The following is an 18,109-nucleotide window of genomic DNA, read 5'->3' on the forward strand; positions in this document are numbered from 1 at the left end:
GATGAACTCCCCAGTAGAGGCTGGCTAGCCAAAGAAGAAGTGAATTATCTCATTGCAGAAGACACTCCCTTCTTGATATAATCAGCCACAGAGGCAATCTGTTGACTGATGATTTAAAAAACCAGCCTTCTTGTTTGTTAACCAGGCACAAATGTCTTTGCAGTAACTGTTAGGCCAGTGCTTGCTTGACCAGACACCTGGGCACCATCAACTGGCCAAGTTGACACTTGAATCTAACCATCACACCAACCATTTTTGAACATATATTTATTTCTTCTTATTCTTTCATTTTTTCAAAACAGTTGAAATAGCCAGTTGCAAGAAAAGTTTCTGTGAAGTTTATGTTTTTAACAGGTGATCCCACAGATGATGATAAATGGTTAAAAAAATGGCTAATTTTTTCAAGGAATTTTGTGCATTCTGTCAAACAGTAATGTATCTTTCAAAACTTTGGAAAAATTGGGAATTCTTCCCTGTTTTGGAAACTGTGATAGTCATGAATTATTTTTATCAGGTCACCTACTAGTGATATATTTTCTCGTCTAGTAACTCCATTCAACCAGGGTCTGAGAGCTTGTAATGCAAGAAGATCAGAGGAAAGATGAGGACACTCTTCTCATTAATGAGATAATTAAATAAATGAGCTAGAGTTAAGAGGTGCTGTTGCGTTTGTGAGACTTTGTACTTAATTACTCCAGAGGACATGCTGGCTACAAAGGACTGATGGTCCTCCTTACTCCATGAAAGTGTCTCCCCTCCCTGATTTTACGTCTCCAAGTCTGTGGGGAACCAGATGCCTGGGTCTCAAGTGCCAGAAGCAAATCCTGAACTGAGTATGAGTGGCATGTATTGTGTGTACCCATGGAGTCAGGGCATTCACCTGAAGCAAGTAGGCTGGGGGCAGGGGATCACTGGTTTTTTACAAGCAAAATTGGAGTACTGTTTCCACAAAGGGGAGGGTACTGGGAAACAGGCCAGCAAATATCCAAAACAAGTGACCATTTGTAGATCCCTGCTTATTAATTCTTTATATGTTCTGGTTTGCTGGAACCAAAACGAGAATTCAAAAACATCAGTTAAATATTCCTGATCAAATACTAGTTAGAGATAACAAAACCTGATACCTTATATCCAAAAATGTTCTTAACAATTGCAAGCCTTCCACTTCTCTTCTAGAGGCTGGGCCACAAGGCCATTCAGGAAGCTGGGAATAGAGGGAGGCTCCTAGTTTACAACCTCGCATCAGTTTGTTCATCCATTCATTCAACAAAACCTTTTGATGTGAGCCTACTATGTGCCAAGGATTGAATTTGTACACCTAGAATCAGTCTCAGTCCTACTCCTTGTGGAGCTATCTGTCCAGTGTGTGAGCTAAAGGGAAATAAATGAAACCCCAGGAAGGTAGTCAAGGCAGGTGGAGAACTGTGATTACAGACAAATTCCTGCTTAGGCCAAGTGGCAACGCCGCAGTATGGTGCTAATAATTTGTATTATCATTTTGAAGCGGATAGTGTGTATTTTCCCACCTACCATCCTAGGGGTGCAGAGGAAACATCCTTGTATGTGACTGTGCCCGACTCTGCAGCTCTCCAGCAGCCTCTTCCCACTGCCGCCTTGGGAGACTGGACACTTTTTCCCGTTGTGCGACCCAGGCACACCCTTGGCGACCGCCACCGACTCTGCCCCGGACTACTGGGGGAACTGGCCAGCCAGGCTGGACGCGCTGAGTCTCTCCTGGTCCAGGCCTGGGCAGCCAGATCTAGGCCGCCGGGGTGCGAGGCGGGACGATGGCAAAGCTCACCCCCTTCCCTCCCTGAGCGAGCGGGCGCCGGCAGGCAGAGGCGCAGCACTCCATGGCGGCGTGAGATCCGCGGTGGCGCGGCCGGGCGGGGTCTCCAGGGCCACGGTCACGCCTGGATGAGCGCAATTGTCACCCGCGCTCCCGCCCGCTACCCCCGCAGCAGTGTCCTGCCCAGCGCCACCCGCGCTCCGGGACCAGAGCAAGTCATGTCCGCTGGGACCCAGCGCGCGTTAGGGAAAGGGCCGCCCGTGCGTCGCCCTCTCCCCGCCCTGGGCACCTTGGCTTCCCGAGCGCCGCCCGGGTGGTGGGGCTGCCGCGGAGGCCGAGAACCCGGGAGAGGACGATGCCCCCGGACGGCTGCAACTGGAGGATGTCACGGATGGATGTATGGGACGGTCTTCAGAAACTGGGCCAGGAAGCCTTGAGACGTGGACTCCAGAGGTGGCACGCACTGCTTAGGACAAGTTTCTCACGGCTTGAAATGAAGGTGTCCTGAACCCACACTCATTTTATCTCCTGTTTTAAGTAAGTTTGTTTAGCGAACTTGTGTTGAAAACATAATCCTGAAAGTTTTAGCATGTTGTGGTTTTATGTGCTTATGTATATTTATGAACTCGTGGGCTACTCAGAAAGCCTTAAATTTAAAATGTTCCTAAAGGTGATTATGTGTTCAGTGTTGCGTTCCAGCATGTGTTTCAGCTTATCTAGCATGTCTTCCTTAGGTGGTATCAAAGCCAGTCCCTTAGTGACGGATTTTGTGTTATGTTTTTGCAGTTTCTGCCTCACCAGATAGAGATGGTCATTGTGTGGTTAATTTTAATAACGTGTTGTGTAACTCGAGATTCTGGAGCCAATACCTTTTTGTTTCCACAGGGCCTAAACTGATAGGATTGGATATTGTGCTCTGCTTTTTCATACCTGTCTTAAAATTTTCTCAAGTACTGACTTCACCTCTTTGAACTTTGACTTAAGGTAAGTTCACCTGTTTATTTGCCCTATCCAGTAATAGTGGCTCATAAATGAATGTACTAACTTTTAAAAGAAATGAAACAATTCCATGTTTCCCTTAAGATTAGTCACTATAAGAATTTCAGAGTTGATCCAGTGCCCATTTTGTTCTCATAGTTGAAATAAATCATTTTAATTGATTTAAATCAAGTAAAACAAGGAAACCATTGCTCAGAGATAGTTGTAAAGCCTCTCTTTTGCAGCATTTAGGTGTTAAGAAGATGGACCACCGTAATTATTTATGATTGCCACCCAAAACTGGTACTTGTCTCTTCAAAAGGTTTATTAAATAAATCCCATTCTGTGTTGCCTTGAGGAGCTAGAATTTTGTAAGGGACATCAGGAATTCTTACTAGATACAGTGCAGTTTATCATCTTTTTAAATTAGTTGTTCTGATTGGAAAACAATTTAAACCTCAAATTTATTTAGGACTTAAATTTCACGCTTTTTAAATAAACATTTTATGGTATGGAAATACGTAATCTGGAATGATTTTGAGGACAACATTTTAAAAATATGAATAACTGTGTTGAAATTCTAATAATTACTGAGACTGAAGTAAAAATGATCCCAAATATTCAGGCACCCTTTGTTTGCCCTCGGAGGCTATATTAGAACTGAATGAAGTTGAAGAGAATTTTTCAAAAATAGGTAAAAAGTGCATTTTTCCATTTCCTTTCCATAGCTTTCTATAAATACTGAAGGGACTTCAAAAACAAAATGGGGAGAGACTCTTTCAAAAACAGTACTGTACGTAAGAAAAGGCCTCCCCTAAGTGAATCTGTCTCTGGCAGTTTTTCCCAGTTACCACAGTTTTTAAATGTACTTGACTGCAAACACGGAAGGCTTATTTCTTGTGTATATAATGTTCATTCTAAACTGGCATCATGAATTAAAAATTTTCTTTGGAATCTTAAAAATGAAGCACTCTCAAATTAATGAACTACTTTAGAAAACAGTTTTTTTCCCTTAAAGATTTATTATGTAATTTGGTTGATTTTCAATGTGACATTCTCTTTTAGTTAATTTTCTTAGGAAAAGTAGTGTTTCTGAAGATTGTAATAAATATCTGTGCAATTTTTATAAAATTAAAAGTTCATTTTAAAGGCAATAGCAATACTATTTTAATATATGGATTGTTTTCTGGATCATGTATCATGCAGATCATGTATATTATGAGCTGGAATCTAAAGATGAAGTGGTTGATAAAAAATTAGGCAAATTGTGATTTTTTAAAATTAAGGATGTATTTGATTCCATAACTTTCTTGCAGTCAAGCTGTGTTTCAGCTTGTCCTTTGTGTTGAGGGCCAATTTTTAAACTTGAAGATGCACTGCTCTGTCAAGCACAGTCTTGTCAAGCACAGACATGGAGAATATGGGAGGGGGGATGTGCACAGGTACTTACAGCTGCTTTCAGTCTATTTGCAAGACACATTACACAAAAGATAGCACAACTAATATTTATAAACTGTGCAATGTACAACAAAGATAACATAGAGGGTGATGTGAACATGTCTAATGGGGGGACCTCACCCGTTTGGAGAGTCTGGGAAGACTTTGTGAGCCAGGGACATTTATGCTTAGAGCCACAAGTTTGGGAAGATTAGGCCAGATAAACAAGTGGGGACAAAACTCCAGAAAAAGGGAAAAGCATGTGAGAAGCCCCTCAGGCAGAAGGAGTTTTACTTGTTTGGAGAACTGAAAGAGGACCTATTTACCTGGAACTTGGCAGGGATCAGACTATATAGTCAGCTTGCAGGAAAGAGGAAGGGGTGATAGAAATAATCAAACAGGGTCTGTGTGACATGTATGGGAATTAGGGGTTACATCAGAAAGTGAGTGGTAGGAATACATATAAGAAGCCCCTTAATGACCCACAATCTCTTATCATGCATTTAGAGTGGGAAGGAATTGTGAATGAGGAAATTTTACCTCCATGCTTAGGTTATGTTATATTTACATAGTAAAGGAAAAGTGATTCCAAAGAGGTAATGAAGGTCCCTAATCAATTGACTTTGATTTAATCAAAATGGAGCTTGTCCTGAACCTGACTTAATCAGATGAGCCTTTATGAGGAGAAAAAAGAGAGAGAGAGAGAGAGTAGAAGAAACAGAGGAGCTCTCTTTTTGGCCATGAAGAAGCAAAATACCATGTTATGGAGAGGGCCATGTGGCAGGGAGCAGCAAACAGCCTTTTGAAGTTGGGGGTCTCAGCCCTACAGTTGCAAAGAGCTGAGCAACCAGTGGGCTTCAAAGAGAATGTAATGTAAATTGTGTGTTTTTATTTATGCATGATTTTATCTATGAGAAATAATAGAAGAAAAAAAAACTACTCAGGTGAACAGAGTCTCATAAGAATATTCAGAACACACAGACCTCAAACATCTGTCAGGTACTTCAATTCCCTGTTCATACTATGATCCACACCCATCTATATGGGATGTTACCAAAGTCCTATCCGATTTAGACAACCCGCCTTCCACCACATCTCTATAACTCACAAGTTGCAACTCTTCTGATGCCCACTTCCATAAGCCCACTTCATATCTTTTTCAAGACAAAGTGCTGTATTTTTTTATTGCAGTATTATGCATTTCTTAACCGTTTAATATGTTTAAAATGGTGCTGTCATTTTTATTATGTTCGTACTTTTACTTTTCTGTTACTGATTAAGTTTTTGAGTGCTGCACGCTTAATCTCATCTTTGCCATAAGCTCTGGTTTTAATTGCACAGTTTTGCATAGTTCAGTGATTTTTAGCAATTCATGTGTCACAGTATAGCAGAACTGGTGGTATTATTTATGTAGGCACTTGACAAATATTTTTTGAATGCATGACCTGAGATATGTAATGGATTGGATAAGTAATGTAATATATGTATTATAATTCTGAGACATAATATTTGTTTCAGTTATCCGTTGCTACTATCCCAAACTATCCCAAACTATAGTGGTTTAAGGAACACCATTTTGATATCTCTCATGGTTGTGTGGATTGACTGAGCTCAGTTGTGTAGTTCTCTTGCTGTTCTCACTTGGGCTGTCTTGTAGTTGTAATCAAATGTTGAATGGAGCTGGAGGCATCTGAGGTGAGGCTGGTACACTATGATTGCCACACTGTTCTCTGTTTCCAAGTAGCCTCATCTCATGATGTCTCCATGTGTTCTCCTCAGCAGAGTAGTTAAATTCCTTACGTGGAAGCTCAGGGTTCCCAAAAAGCACAGAAGTGGAAACTGCCAGGGGGTTCTTAGGCTTAGACCTGGAATGACACAGCTTCGTTTTCCCCACCTCCTGTAGGGTAAGCAGTCACAGGGTCCACCTGATTCCCAGAGAGTGGAAATAAAAACCATCTCTTAATGGAGGAAATAACAAAGAATCTGTGGCCACCTTTACATCACCACAGTATTCTAATAATTTCGTAGATAAATGTCACAACATTTTAGAGCTAGAAGTGTCTTAGCAGTCATTAAATCTAACGTCTTCAATTTACATGAAAGGATACTGGAGCAAAATATAAAAATGACAGCACTGTTTTACACATGTAAGTGTTAGAACTTGGGTTATGACCCTATCTTAAATTTTTTATATCTCATAACCTTTGGTAAACTAACTGGCATATAGTAGGTAATCAATACATAAATGTTGACATAGGGATTTATTAACTAATGAAATCTAAGTTTCTAATAATATTCTACTTTAAGGAGTACCCATTTTTCTAACTTGTTAGAGACATGCCTAAATTTTACAAAAGGCATTAAGACCTGAAAGAGAATTTAAATTATAGTAGAACAGGATATTTTAGGAGGTTTTTACAGTTTTCATGTAATCACTGTGCTTTCTCCAAACACACACACACAGACACACAAATACACACACTTGCAGAAATAAAACATTACAGACAGTGAGTCTAAATAAATATTTTATTCCTTTGGAACATATGACACCCTCTTGATTTAATACCAGAGTTCATTGTGCTTAAGGAAGAATTTACTACACACATTCATCTCACTCCAAGAATATCTTTATTTAAGGGAAATCTAACTCCTTAAATATACACTTCTAGAACACAAAAACAATAAAATAATTTGGGGAACCTTTATTTTTTTTCATTACAAAAAGATTATTCTTTTAATGAAAACAATAAGACCAATATTCTTTCACTCCTGAATTTGGATGTAAATGTACTAACAAAATCCATTGCACATATAACCAAACTGAAAAGTCTTTTGTTTTAAGTGAGGCATGTAATGAGATGCTTTCAACCTCCACTAACCTTTTAGTACATGTAATAAAACATAATTATCTTAGCTATGCATTACAGACGCCTACTTGAATTACTGGAAATGTCACATATTATCCAGATGCCATGACTGTGATCTTAAGTCTTGAACAGTGCATGAGTTCCGAATTTTATAGACACTGGGGCTATGAAGTCTGTCATGGAGGTATCTAAAAGCTTCAGTTCCATTACCTATACAGCAATTATTGGAGGTCACTGCAGTCCACAGAGTCCACTTGAAGACGGAGTATTTTTTAAGATTCCATTTCTTCTCCTTTATTGTTTTTTTATTAGATATAACTCTTTGTTATTTTAGAGGTTAATTTCAGGTTTGTGGTATACATTTTTAACTGCCATAGTCAAATTTCAAGTGATAGTATGACACTTTCATGTATACTCTAAGAATCTTTTACAATTCACACTGCTTCTTACTTGTACACTAATGTAGCTCTGTGGTATCCTTCTTATCAATCTCAAGCAAATTGTATCCTGGACAGTTTCCATTGTAGGTTGATGGGTCATCTCAGAAGCAGACATTCTGCCCTTTGATTGACTTTTAATATGAGATGCAAATTAGTTTCAATCTGTGTTTTGGAATGCCTTGAACTTGAATAACTATAGCAGCTTTGGCAAGTTAAATTTTACTTTAGTTTAATAAGTGTGTTAACAAGTCCAACCCTCTGGAAATTTAAGACTTCTACCGACAGTGCTGATGGTTGTTACCTGTTAAGAAGTGTTTTAGAATTAGGAGGCCACTGTGGTAATTGTATTATGTGGTGGTGGATCACTGAAAGAGCTGGAATTGGGCATAATTCATGTAATTTATCTTTATGTTAAATTACTATTGTTTATTAAAATAATAAAAATTGTCCACTTTTACATATGAAGTCTAATGGTTCCTATAATGGCTTAATTCCTCATAATTCATTGTTACCGTTCTCCTTATTGGGCAGATAGTTTTATGGCCATATAAAGCATTTATACTCTTCATTAATGACAATAAAATGGAGGAAATTATAATATAATCCTCTTATTCAATATTTCTCACATTGTTAAGAGAGTATTGTGCATGGTCACGTGATGAGATATAGCCTATCCTCCACTCTTCATTTTAGGGAGACAGTACTGTGAGCAGGTACAATACAGAGATCTCCAAAGATTACTCAATAGCACTGAATGTGTGATCACTCTTAATTAGCTGTTTAGTTTCCAAAGTTTTGTTTTTGTAAGTACAACAATTTTATGTATAATTAAAAGAATGCATTTTTTAAAGGTCTATTGATTTGACTGCCACAGTCACTGAAATACCAGTCTCCACTGGCATTATGCTTTTCTTTTTCCTTCTTTTTCTCCTTGACTTATCTTCTCACTCTCTTTGTGCTAATTTGTCCATCCATCTCAATTTTAGCTCCCTTTTGGTTAGTGTTTTCCCCTTATAATCTCTTTACCTGTTACCTCAATTAACAAACACTGAGGAATTCTGCTCCTTCTCTTCATTTTTGTGTTCCTTTAGTTCCTTCTTTGACTTCTAGGTACTTCCGTTTTAAAAGCAATTGTGTTTTTCTTTCTGCTTAGACTCATCTTCCTTATTTCATAAATGTGGTTCCTCGATGCCATTTTTCCCTGAACTAAACTATACATACTGTGCAGAGTCAGCTTTATACAAATAAAATTGTACGTTGAAGTTAAGACTGTTGATTGGTGCATCACCTAATGATTTAGGCAAATAGTCCTTCATTATATTTCATCTTTGAGAAATGTCTGTGACACATTAACAATTTGCAAAAATGGTAGTTCTCACTTTGGGATATGAGAGAGAGGATATTGGGTTTATTAACAAGACGACATACTTGTTATTAAAGCAAATGAATTGAATAGTTTCAACAATTCATTTTTCAAAAGTGGAGTTGGTGTACCAGCCTCTTGTCATCAGTGACAATTGCATGTATCCCACCTGAACAAAGATTCACTGAAAAATACCTTTAGGAAATCTGGTACAGCATTTTAATGAAATCATATGACAACAATTTTAAGAGTAGGCATTTTATTAGAACCTATTTTAATATAAAATGGATTTGTTGTTACCATACAAATGATTTTTGCATAAGTCATTATTTTATTCTAGGGTTGCATTTAAAGAGAATTTAAAGCATTAAAGAGAATCAAGGAAAAGGAGAAAAGATTTATTTCTATATATATATATATATATATATATATATATATATTTTTTTTTTTTTTTTTTTTTTTTTTTTAAGATCCACTTGTCTTCTCTGCAACCAAGAGTTTTCAGTTGTTCTGACTTAAGGGCAAGTAAACAACAGAAAAATGAATATATATATATGTATGTAAGTGCTGGTTACTATAATGTTTCATTTTTTTCCAGCCAGTATCTCCAATATCCTTGTCACTTACAATTTCTGAAGGATTAATTAGTATTTGTTCACCATCAGAAAGCCAGCTACTCTACTCGTCTCACATTAAAAAGCTCTTTCCCTAAATGGGTTGTCTTTTATGAGCAGTAATGATAGGAGATCTCTGACTCTTCTTTCCAAGATAGTTCAGAGTCTCAACAGAAGCCAAGAGTGCACCCAATTTAAATATCTGTATTCAGAAAATGACACAATGTCCTTTGCTGAATCCTGGGATTGTTATTCAGTTTCATTATTTCTAAGCCTTAAACTGGTTTTCAGTTATTAAGTGTACCTGAGGAAAGATATTACTGCATATAATCTAAATCTCCAGGTCGGGTCATATGACATATTAAAATACTTATAACTGTGTTTTTAATTCTGAGACGCCTAAAACAGATGTTCTTAATGCCACTATTATGAAAAAAAACCCTTTTTTTTTAACAGTTTACAAAATAGCAATGTGCTATGGTGACCTTTTTTTTATTTTTATTTTTTTAAAAAGAAGCAATTCAACAAACATAACAATGATTTCATCTTAAGCAGTATCCACCAGGGAATGTGTTAGTTTAACTTGATTTAATTGCTTAACAACATGTAAGAATATTCTTTAGTAGTTTCCAAACCATGGGAAAATCAAGATAATTACTTAAGGTACTTAATTGAAAATTAATGTCTCCAAGTCACAGTTTCTGATTTGGTAGACCAGGGAGGACTCAGGGATCTGCTGTTTATAATTTTCATTTAGATGGTTTTAATGTAATTACTAAAGGTTTTGCATTTGGGGAAACACTGGCTTAAATGTACTAGATTTAGTATCATTTAACAATCTAAAGAAATGGATCCTTTCATGTTTCCCTGGAGGAAAGATCTTAGAAGTTTCACAAATATAAAAATAAATAAAATAACCTTAGAGTTATTAGTTTTGTGAGTGGTTATGGACTAATACAGGATCATATCTTACTCTTTCTTATTACTGTACCTTATATTATGATTCTGTAACAATATATTTTCAGATATCTACCTTGTGAAACTTCTTGGTAAAGCAGTGGCTAGAGTCGATTTTCCATTAAGGCAAGATGAAGAACATTGGAGGAAGTAATTTCAGTAAATTAATAGTGAAGTGTTGTCTAATATGAGGATGTTGGATAATGTTGACAAATTGAAGTAAGGGAGTCTGCCTTGCCCATGTGGCCTCTCAGCAGCCTGAATATCAGTTCAGTCAGGAGGCAGAGGCTGCAGAAGCAGGGGACATCGATAGGAAGTTTAGTAACCAGACTATAGAATATTCATTAGGGAAAGAAGAACTAGTAGCAAGTAAAAGAGGTGTGAAGTATGTCCAGGATGTCTCATGTATGACTGAATGGTTGAGTACTGAAAAAAATGAAAGAAATCACAAAGGTTTGAACAGAATTATAGTTAGAATAGAGCTGCCCCACTGGGGGACAGAAATAGTTACTGCAGAGGGGAAGTCTTTTGAAGAAAGTAAAGAAATTTTAGCTAAGAAAATCTTAAACTTAAATAAAATCACCAAACATTTGTTTTGGGAAGCTATTTTAAGAGGGAATTTTATTTTCAGAAAGAAAACAGAATTATCTTTATTTCTAAATATATAATAATACATGCAGTTTTTAAAAAATCATACAATACAGAAAAGTAAAAAGAGAAAAGGAAAAATCGAACCCACATATCATCACATATTAGATTTGGTCACTGTTTAAAATGTGAACATCTAATGGGTAAAAACATGATTTATTATTATTACTCTTATTTAAGTTTATTGCTAGTGAAGTTTAAAATCTCATAGATTTATCGCCCTTTTTTATTTTGAGAATTGCCTTTTGTCTTCTTTTTTATTGGCATGTTTCTTTTTCTTACTGATTCATTAGGTATTTTTCCTTCACAAAGAAAATAAATTTGTATTGTGGGGAAGTGGTAGTATTTGCTTTTATTTTCCATTTGGCACTCCAGTAATTACTTGTCTTCACTGTTGTAGCTAACAGGAGGAATTACTTTATTACTCATTCAGGTCTCTGTTAACAATAATGTTTCTTTTTATGCTTTATACCATAAATAGAATGGTATGTTTCCTAGTTAGTAAATAAAGCTCTAGTGTCTATGCCTTCAGAAAACTACATGAAGCCTTCCTGTAAGCTAGTTTTAAAGAAATCTTGTTGATATAATAGAGGGAGAAAGGCTTATGTAACCTCTTGTAGAAGATGAAAGGTCTCAGCACCTGATGTCCCTTCTCTGTTTTTGTCCCCATAATGAGGGAGCAACTGTCAATCACAGTTTAAGGATCATAGGACTATTCACAATCCAGCCACAAATGGGTCTAATTTCTCCTGTATAAAGATGGAAATGGAAATAATTGCAACTCCTACTCCCCATGGCTATTATGAGAATATAAGGAACCCAAGGAAGTGAAAACACTTTACATTATAGATTATCATTTAACTCTTGGTTTCAATTCCTTTGTTTATAAAATGTGAAAATGAGAATAATTTATAAGGTCTCAACAAGTTCTAATTCATTGAGAATCTCTAAAACTTTATGAAGGGAAATCCCATGCCCTTTGATTTGAACAGAATAATTATATGGTGAAATAGGATGGGCAGAAAACCCTCTTTTGAGAATTATAATTCCCATTATCCGCCCACGTGGAATGCTTTGACTAACGAAGGGCACTTTGTGAAGTGTGATAGTCTTCCCCGATTTCAGTCTCTACAGGTAAAGATTATAATTCCTACACACTCTGGTTTCTCTGAATAACTTATCTATCTATATATATTATGTAACCTATTTTAAATATTTGAATATATGCATATAATTCATCTCTACCAACTAGTAAGTTCCAAAAGCTTATTTCTTATGTGAAAAGTATTTACCCAACCCTCTCACTTAACCAAATATATGATCATTTCACTTGTACCATTCTAGAAATCAATTAATTCCCTCTTTGCTTTCATATTAGCAGATTGAAATATTATTTACCTTTTCATCTTTTTTATTATTTACTCTTTCCAGATGCTTAACTGGATACATTTAAAAGATCCTGAAATTTAGAGTAAGATAAACTTTGGTTAAATTCCGGTCTTGCCGTTATTTATCCGTGGTCCTGAGCAAGTTCTTTAATTTCTATTTGTATCAGTTACCTTTCTGTAAAATGAGAACATATGCCTCACAGGTTATATATATTGTCTGTGAAAATTAAAAAGGATATAAGATGCCCAATAGCACATCCTCAATAAATTTATACTATTTGTCATTATGATTACATCATGAGAATAGTATAATTGAAAAACACCTTTGGCAGGATTCAAAATAAGTGCAAGGAGTTTCCTTAAAAATTCCAGGACTATGACCTGAGAGAGTGGGTTACTTTTTGGTCATTCATTTACTGAAAAATTATTTGCATGCCTACTGTGTGCCAAGCATACTTTCAGAAACTGGTTTTAGAGTGATGGGCAGCAAAGGCAAGTCCCTGCCTTCACCCTGCCTTCTTTCTCATGAGAAAAGACAGAAAATCATGTCACAGATAAATAAATAAGGTGATTTCAGGTGTGATAACAACTATGCAGAAAACATGGTGGGATGTACACAAGGGTGTGGTGCTTCTTTGGTTAAAGTGGCTAAGAAAGGACTCTCTGACAGCACATTTGAGCTGAGACCTGTAAGATGAGAAGAGCCTGACATGCAAATATCTGAACTAAGATGCCCTAAGGTAAAATAAGCTTGGTGTGGTCAAGGGAGAGAAGGAAAAACAGCATACTGGGTGTGAGGAAGCCTGGAGTGAGACCAGTTCAGAAAAGCAGGCAGGGACAAGATTGTGCCGGTTCTGGTAGGGCATGCAAAAGAGTTTGGAGGGTCCTTGGAAAGATAGTGATATGACCTTATTTAGGTTTTAAAATTATCACACTGCCTACTACTACTATACAGAGATTGTATTTTAGGAAATGAGGGAAGACGAGAGAACAGTTAAATGGCTATTGCAGTAGAGCAGGAGCATAAGAATGGTAGAATATAAGAGGATACTGGCAGTGAGAATGGTGAGAAGTAGTAAGGTTTATGATAATATGATAGATACAGTGCTGAAGGGATGTGTTTAAGAACTGTATGTTGAGAATCATTCATGTTAGGGAATGAAAGAAATCAAAGATAAATCCTAGGAATTTGGCCTGAATGATAGGGTAGATAGATTTGCATTGCTGTGGTAGGGAAGATTGGGAGAAGAGGAGGTATGCATTGCAGTGTTTTTAAGAGCATAGACTCTGGAGATAGAGTGTGTATCCATCTTTACCACTTTCTGGCCACGAAGAAGCGTCTTCGTTTCTCTACTTCTCTGCGCCGTAGCTTCCTCATGTAAAATGAGAACCACAATACATATCTCATCATTCGATCCAAGTGTTAATTCGCTAATGCATTTAAATGGTTTAGAACAGTGCTTAGCATGTGATAAGTTTTACTGCTAGAGGACATGTAAAATGGAAGTTTCTGGTATTTTTTGTTTTTTGTTTTTTTGACCTATTGTTTTTGAGATATCTATTAATACCCAAGAGACATTTGCATATGTCACAGGGTAATGACAGTGGATATATAGTAGAGTTATCCAATTTGAGATGTATATTGAGGTAGAGCTGAAGAGAAGTGGCAATGGAGTGTCATGGTTGATCGGATGGACACTGAAGATATACTATTTTCACCATTTACTAGCCATGGGCATGTTTTGTAACCTCTAAGTGAGGTTGTTACCTCATGTTTGAAATGGCAGCCATACCATAGGTTTGCTCTAAGGACTACAAATCTAATAAAGATATGTGCTAGTTACTATTAAGGGAGGAATGATCAATAATCCCTTTTGGACAAGGTAAATTCAATATGTATTTTAGAGATACAAGAAAAGATGTTCAGGAGGAATCAACATTCATGATAACAATTGGGAATTCGTTAGGATATTGAATGCCCCAGCACTGGCTGAAATCTCAAAGGTTTCTTCTAAGAATCACAAAGCTAATACATGGTATGGACCAGCTATTATTAAGGAAGGAAGGAATGATCAAGAGAAGTAGAGAAGAGAACCAAAGGGGACAAGCCCTGGAGCACTTCACCATTAAAGATCTTGGCTCAGATAAACTCAGATGACACAGAAGTAGCAGGGATTCTGAAATAATTCTGTACCACACTATTCTTTGGGGAAAGTCTTATTCCTAAATTAACTCACAAAACAGCCTTATTTGAAATTCTGAATCAAAAATGGTCCTCCATTTAACATTTCTCTTAAATGACTTCCAATTAGACTGCAGGCTTCTGGATAAAATAATGTGGCTTATTTCTTTTGGTCCGTCACTGCCCATGGCATGGTATAATACAAAGAGAGAGCTCTCATTTTAATGCCATCTTCGATTAATCATTTAATGCGGTGATTGAAAGCTTCTTTTCCCTACTACTACATAGTAGAATAGTACCTCTGTTGCTTGTTTACTGACGACCTGAATTATTTTACTCAAGGAAGACATTTCAGTTGGTAGTTCACTTTAATGCCTCCTATCAAATGACCTGCTTTGGAAGCACATCAAGGCTCAATGAGTCAAGGATCAAAATGCACCTTACTTTTTTCATGTAGAATCCAGAAACTGTCTTTCTCTTACTACCAATGAGTAGATATAAAGTGAAAAGATAATGGACTTTGGACTTGAGGAGACCAGTAATGAAATTTTGGATGCATGCTAAGGAAGACCATTTTAAGTTTCTTAATCTTCTGTAAGTCATCTATAACATAGAGACAATAATAGCTACCTCATAATGTTTGCAGGAGACTGAATTATACTCAAATTTTTGTTTTGTGTATCCTACAAAACATGCTTCATCTCAAGAAATTTTTTTAGTATTCACAAATTCCCATTTTACTGTTGACACAGTCTACAAATATGTTCTTCATCATTCATTGTGTGCTTATAAAATTCAGTCTGTTTTGAAGAGGATGTAAGCATCTCAGATGCTGGGGATGTGTGTGGGTGTGTGGATGTACTTGTATTTATAAATAAATTTATTCTCCTTATCATTTCTTCATGTGATATAGGAGGGAATTTTTGCATCTGTAGTATCTGTTCCTTTTAAGTAGATTTAGCAGCATTCATGGACTGTCATGCTCATTTCTTGATCCCCAGGGGATAAGGTGTGCTAATTAAGTACATTTAAAGGGAAAAATTAATGCTTCTTTGCTTGCACTACCCTTAAGCAATTGTTTCTTTACTTACTAATGCATGTTACATTTTATTAACCATGAATTATACATCCTAACAAATTAAATCTTCATTCTTCCATGCTACTTGCCCCCACACTCAATTTACCAGGTATAAAAGTTGCATAAAGTTACAAACCAGTTAGTTGGTGTTGTGGGCGATTAAGGTAGCATGCATGAAGTGCACTTGTCAGCAATGCCGGAAACATGGCCGCCAGGACTGAAACAACAACAGCTTAGGTTGCCCTCAGCCTTCTTTACGGAAGTGGTTCGCGCCAAAAGTAGTGGTTCGCGCCAAAAGTGCTAACCTTACATCTGCCTTCCACCCTAGCAACAGCAGCCGCCAATCCTAGACCGCCACCTGTCCCTACTAGCCACCCCCATCTTTCCCTAGAGTATATATGCTCAGCCTCCTCAATAAAATTTTGCAGCTTGATCAGAATACTTGTCTTGCTGTCGTTCTTCGTGTCTCTTGTCCCATACCATTCTTCCTTCATAGGACTTGGAGCTTCCGTTGATCGTCCCGCGGGCCGGGACAAGTTGGCTTCCTGAGAATAAGTTATTGGACAGTTTCTTGCAGTGCTGAACCTCAGAAAAATTCAACAGCTTTTGTGAATCCAGTACTGACGGTGACTTTCAAGCCGGGAGCTAAACATATAAATTATATACAGCACAGAGTACCTGTCTTTAGAAAGCTATTTACAGTCATGTATATTTATTAGTTTTCCCTGGTTGATTGCTGCATGTTTTCTTTTCCTTCTCTCTTATATCAAGCAAACAACATACACACACACACACACACACACACACACACACACTCAATTTCTCTATCAAAGATGGTGCACTTTATAAAATTTAATGGCTCATTTATTTCTCCCAACTGCATCCTCCTATAATTGTTTCATTAGTACTTTAAGTAAACTAGACTTTTTGCTGTACCTGGCTGTTTACAAGTTTCCATTTTGCACTCAAGTTTTTTCTCTAAATATTTTGTGTAATAGATTGAGGCTGTTTTCAATACATGCACTTTTAAAATTACATTGACTTATTCTATATGCTAGAATCCTCAAATCATATATTTGTCCTCTAAAGGAAGAACCCCAAATTCCTTTGTTCATTAAATGAAGATTCAGGAGTTTTTAGGCTTGCTCAATTTACTTAACCTCTGTGTCTTTGATTTTCTTATCTGTAAATAGACTTTGTAAGTAAATTGAATGAGATAATCTATGTATAGTCCTTAGTACAGAGCTCAGCAAGTAATGATATATTGTAACAGGTTGTGGCAGTTACCTCATGGAGAGGTGGTGTTGATGTCACCTCTCCTCGAATTCAGTGGGCTTTGTGATGGTTTTTGCTTACAGAATGAAGGTGGAAGCTTCTTAACCCAGGCAATGTCTTCCCCAAGTTGGCATGTAAATATTCTTACTGTTCTTGGGGCTGTCATGCTTAAGAGGCCATGTGTAGGCTTTGTGGTACACAGCCCCTGTTGTACAGGGGCACACACCTTCCTGCCATCTCCACCAGAGCATCCAACATGAGTGAAGCTCTCTTGGACCCTCCAGACTTGCCCATCTACCAGGCACAAAGGAGTCTGAGTGGTGACTATATAGAACAGAATGATTGTCTGGTGAAGCCCTGACTGAATTTCTGATCCACAAAATCTTAAGATATAAGAAAATGTTTGTTATAATCCACTAATTTGAGGGCAGCAATAGATAACATTGATATATATAGAAATAAAGTGTATTTTGTATCCTGTGACCTTATTAAAATCACTTATAACTTTCTAATAGTTTCTGTATATATATTGAGTACATATATAAAGAAAAAATTCTATACATGATTTCCTATATAAACAATCATTCATCTGTGAACAATGACTTCTTTTTCTTTTTTCCCAATACTAATTAACTAATTAATATGCTTTCTTGCAATGACTAGGACTTCTGACACAATGTTGAATAAAGTGATAATAGCAGATATCCTTGTATTCTTTATGACTTCTGGGAGAAAGGTATCAACATTTTTCCATGAAGTATGATGTTTGATTTAGGTTTTTAGCCTTTTTAAATTTATTTTTTTATTGTTAGATACTCTTTATCTGATTAAGGAAGCAACACCAACAAGTCTATTTCCAGTTTCCTCAAATTTTTAAACTTGTGAATGGCTTTTGAAATATTTTAAAAATTATTTGTCTATTGTTTTGCTTTCCTCTGTAATATTAAAGCTCCTTGGTTAAGTTTCTTTCTGTAACTTTACAACCTAGAATAGCGTTGTTTGAGTAAATCCTGTTGAATATATAAAAAACAAAGTAATTGTAAGAATAAATGAGTGAGCGAAAATTGTCTTCACTTTTTCCATTAATAAGCTG

The 18,109-nt window shown here is 36.7% G+C and overlaps 1 long non-coding RNA gene across 1 annotated transcript in view; it reads left to right on the forward strand.

The window, feature by feature from the left end:
* The first annotated feature begins 1,708 nt into the window (after positions 1–1,708).
* LOC119529798 overlaps positions 1,709–18,109 on the forward strand; it is a 29,368-nt gene continuing 12,967 nt past the window's right edge. Inside the window, exons 1-2 of the long non-coding RNA XR_005215951.1 lie at positions 1,709–2,326; positions 2,675–2,773. This is a non-coding gene — a long non-coding RNA (uncharacterized LOC119529798). The remainder of the gene's footprint in view (positions 2,327–2,674; positions 2,774–18,109) is intronic.

The sequence above is a fragment of the Choloepus didactylus genome, chromosome 3, assembly GCF_015220235.1.
Source record: "Choloepus didactylus isolate mChoDid1 chromosome 3, mChoDid1.pri, whole genome shotgun sequence".
In the NCBI taxonomy this organism is placed as follows: Eukaryota; Metazoa; Chordata; class Mammalia; order Pilosa; family Megalonychidae; genus Choloepus; species Choloepus didactylus.